The sequence below is a fragment of the Podarcis liolepis genome (genome assembly GCF_965112155.1).
Source record: "Podarcis liolepis genome assembly, chromosome: 5".
NCBI lineage: Eukaryota > Metazoa > Chordata > Lepidosauria > Squamata > Lacertidae > Podarcis > Podarcis liolepis.
The window spans coordinates 34538234-34542853 of NC_139556.1; the positions used below are offsets into that span (position 1 = coordinate 34538234).

General features: G+C 45.0%; 1 pseudogene across 1 annotated transcript; it reads right to left on the reverse strand.

Moving 5' to 3' along the window:
• Positions 1-2791: 2791 nt before the first annotated feature.
• Positions 2792-3483, reverse strand: LOC310707604 (fatty acid-binding protein, adipocyte-like; annotated as a pseudogene). Its single transcript has one exon. The product of its transcript is annotated as a fatty acid-binding protein, adipocyte-like (transcript).
• Between the last annotated feature and the right edge of the window lie 1137 nt (positions 3484-4620).

The window sequence follows — 4620 nt, forward strand, 5'->3', positions numbered from 1 at the left end:
TGTATGTTGCTCTTCCCTCCACCCCATTGATGATGCACATAGCTTTATCTTTGACGCCTCACTCTCTTTTGATCCCCCATATCTGGCCCATAATCAAACAATGCACTTTACATTGCATGAGTGGGATCCATCCTTTCTGTCTCTTGAGAAAAAGCTCTGCTTCCATGCTATAGTCACCTCTCACTTGGGCTACTGCAGCGCAGCCTCCTCCCCTCTGGTCTCAGCTTGGCCCCCTGATGTCTACCCAGCATTCCACTCTCTTGTTTCATTGCTCAGGTCCAATTAAGTTCCTCCTTAGAAACTGGCACCCTCTTCCAGTCTGCTCCTGGAACCAGCACAAACTCTTTGCCACACCTTTGAAACCCTCTACAATCCCACTGACATCACTCAATGGTTAGAAGGTGTAAGATTCTGCTGCGGCCGCTACCTGTTCCTTTTATTTCCTGTCATTTTCAATCAGCCTGGCTGTTTTAGCAATGCTTTGTATTTTGAAAATTGCTGTAGGTTTTCAAAAAAAAGGAGAAAAAGTTAATTGTAAGCCACCTTGCAGATTGGTCTGTAAATTGAAGAGCAGCTTCGAAAGAGTTCCAATAAATATATAGCCGTCTTAATGAAAGATTCTGTTCTTTTCAGTATCCATCTCAAACCTTATAGGACTTTCACACAACAACCACCAGCTAAAGAGCAGTTGTTTGCCTCTATACAGGTCCCTTTCTCTGAAAAATTGTTCACTTGAGACATGGAGAGTTTTCATCCAAAACTGTAGCAATGAGCCATCTGCTGGCAGGCATCAGTTCAATGAGCCAGCAACTAATGTTATTGCAACAAGATTGACTAGCATTTCCCCCGACTTTTTAAACAAACAGCTGCATAGAGAAGAAAATGTTCAACAAGGCTATGAATTCCACTTGGTTCACTTTCTGGGAAACGCTGGTCAGGAATTACTGCCGTATAATGGTACCAAGATACGCCACGTACATTTACAAAACACTTGATGCAGGATTAAATTAGCCTAAACTCGGATCCAATTCACACAGGCAGGAGATTCCAGAGCAGCCTTTGAGTGGCTACACATATTACTTACTGGCTTGTCTTCAGGTGTGATGCCTCTATTGCGTGAGGGGAAATGAGGGGGCGCGCTCTCTGGCTTCCCCTCTGCTGCATCCCTGCTATCCAGTCCAGCCACCTATAGCTCAGTTGGTTAGAGCGTGGTGCTGATATCGCCAAGGCTGCAGGTTCGATCCCCATATAGGACGACTGCATAGTCCTGCACTGCAGGGGGTTGGACTAGACGATCCTCAGGGTCCCTTCCAACTCTATGAGAGGGAATTCACTGGAGAGGGAAACCCTGGAGCCTATCCCAGCTCCTTGCACAATCTGCAACCCTGGGGAGATCCCTGAGGGTTGTAAAACATGAGTCACAACTCATGTGAGAGCACTTCTGAACACATGGGAAACTGAGGGGGTCTGGTGACCCCACACTTCCCCTCACACAAGAGAGGCCATGCTCTCCACACGGCAGATGGGTAGACTTCAGGTTGGCCAGATGCACTTGGTTGTTGTTGTTTTAAAACTAAAACTCCAAGATCTATCAAGCAGATTCAAGCTCAAAAGAGACACGGTTATAATTCATGAGTGCCCAGGTGCCTCTCTGAGCCCATCCTGAGTTGCAGAGTTTGATTCCCGAACTGAACTGTCTGAGCTCTCCGTTCTTGCACTCAAAAGCATCCCAGGAGGATAGCTTTTATAATGTTTTAATTTCAGCTTAATTTAGATGGTGATGATAGCTGAGTTGCTGCTAACGGAGAGTCAGAAACTCTTGCTGTTCTACTGCTAAGTAGCTAGGTATCTGCAGCTTTCCCAATCTGCTTTCGGCCTATCCCTGCATTGCAGTGTGCCAACCACCGCTGAAATCAGCCAGAGATGCCTGGTTAAAGAGTCTCTCATACATAGGACTGAGGAAGAGGAGGAGGACTTTTCAGTAGAAACTTCCCTGAACAACAAACCTGGGAACAGTCCCAGATCTTCATAAGCCAAGCCAGTTTCTGATTTGATCCCAGAATGTCCTGCTTTCCTTGGGACGTATCTAGTTTCATTGGAGAAATGTTGGAGGGTATGGAGTTATGCAACCCCGAGTCAAGAAAGCAAGCAACTTATTCAACCTTTAGAAGACATCTGAAGGGAGCTCTGTACAGTAAAGGGAAGATTTTTTAAAAAAGTTTTATTATGTTTTTATAAATGATAGAAGCTGCCCAGAGTGGCTGGGGCAACCCAATCAAATAGGTGGAGTATAAATCATCATCATCATCTTACTATGGAATAGGACATCCTTATTTTCACTGGAGAAATGTTGGAGGGTATGCAAACCTGCTGCAAACCAGAAATGTAACTGGGGAATGCACCGGGAAATGTGGGATGACATCTGCTTGATGTAATATTGCATAATCTCTCCACAAACAAATCAAAATGAATGCTGGATCAACATGCCATCTGGAGCCACATTAAGGTAGAGGAAGCTGACAGGTGGTGCCTGTTATATGTAGGAAGGCAGGCCTGTAGCAGGTTGGCTGCGGTCAGAGTGAGGTTGGTGGGGCCAAAGGAACAGCGATGTTGAGTTCTGGAATTCGCTGCTACAAGATGTAGTGATGGTCGCCAGCTTGGATGGCTCTGAATGAGATTTAGGCAAACTCCTAGAGCGGCATTTCCCAAACTTGGGTCTCCAGCTGTTTTTTCAGACTACAATACCCACCATCCCTGACCACTGGTCTTGCCTGCTAGTGATGATGGGAGCTTTTTTCTTTTCTTTCTTTATCATTAAGCACTTTATTGAATAGTCACCATACTTTTAGGTTGAATACTGTATACAGGTTCTTTGGAACGGTTCTATCAATAACATACCAGTTCTTTGGAGAAAGCAACTGCCTTGTGGGGCTCTGCATCCCGAACCAGCTAACTCTCCTGTTTCTGTGTCCCACTAACCACACAGGGGAAGGAGTCTATCTTCATGCTTTCTCATACACTCTGGTGCAGATAACGTTGTTCATTTCACACTCCACAACCAGCTTTCCATCTTCTATTTTTCTTTTTATTGTGGTCTCTTTGCCATCCTATTTCTGCAACTGATTGAGTGACCCATTGTTACAACACTCTTTACTTTCCTGTCATCTGCTGTGGTCTCATCAAACTGTTCCCCCAGTTTGAAGGAAATCTCGGTGTTCTTTAAACTGCTCTCTGTTTTGATGGTTATAACATCTCAGTTGCAGCTCATGATCACATTGGGCTTGGCAACACCAGCCACCTTGCTGGTGGCAAAGCCACACACACCAAGTTCTTTCATATAGTCATCAAATTTTTCAGTGGAAACAAGCTTCCAAGTTCCCAAAAATTGTTCACACATGGTATAGGATTAACTAGGTCTCCTGAGGAACTTCTTACAAGTTTAACTAAGCACCACAAAGAGCACAGCCAGTGATGATGGGAGTTGTAGTGCAAAACCAGCTGGAGACCTATGTTCGGGAAACACTGTCTTAGAGTTTGGGTGCTACTTCTAGAAATATGACAACCTTATCGTAAAGGATAGGGCTGTCGGTGGCTACTAGCATGATGGCTATTTACTCCCTCCAGTGTAGGAGGTGCTGTGCCATTTAAGAACCAGTTCCTGGGAATCACAAGTGGGAAAGAGAGCTGTTGATTTCAGGTCCTGCTTATGAGCTTCCCATAGGCATCTGGTTGGCCACTGTGAGAAGAGGATACTGGAAAACGTGGGCCTGTGGTCTAATTCTTATTCTGCATTATGATGTCATTCAGCGGTATTTGGGCAGGGAGGAGGAGGGCAGGGAAATGCCAGCCCCACCCCCATCAACATGCCAATGACTTAATCATTTGATTGCAAGAATCATTTGGCTGAGAAAATAATCATACTAGCATGCTGATTAAATAGCAACCTCAGAGATTCACTAGTACTAATTTGTGATTATAGCTGCCTGGTTTTGATGTATTACAGAGACATTCTGCTTTGTAAACATTCTGCTTACAGTGCAATGCTATGCGTTTCCACTCCGTTTTAAGCCCCATTTAGTTCAATGGGACGCACCCAAGTAAGTGTATATAGGACTGCAGCTGCAGGCTGGAATTCTATGCACACTTAGCAAGGGAGTTGGAGAGACCAAGCACTGTGTAACGCAACTCATTGTTCACATCGGATGTTTTAGACTACAGCTCACATCAGCCATAGCCAGAACAAACATGATGGCTGTGCTGTACCCATCATGGGAGTTGTAGTCCAAAAAGCTGGAAGGCACTACATTGGCCAAGACTTTATGGTTTGTGCCATACACAATTTGCTTGTCTTCACAGTGCTATAAGACTCTTTGCTGCTTTGGGTACTACAGACTAACAGGGCTACCCCTCCAGCAGAGTTCAGATTGTCTTCTAGTGAACTCTTCTTGGAAGATTATCAAGGAGCTTAATGGTGTGTGTGTGTGTGTGTGTGTGTGTGTGTGAGAGAGAGAGAGAGAGAGAGAGAGAGAGAGAAAGATCTCACCCTTACTGATATTCCCTTGCAATCCAGGGTTGCAGAGGTACCGTACACTGGGTGTGTTCTGGGTTGCATTCTCTGTT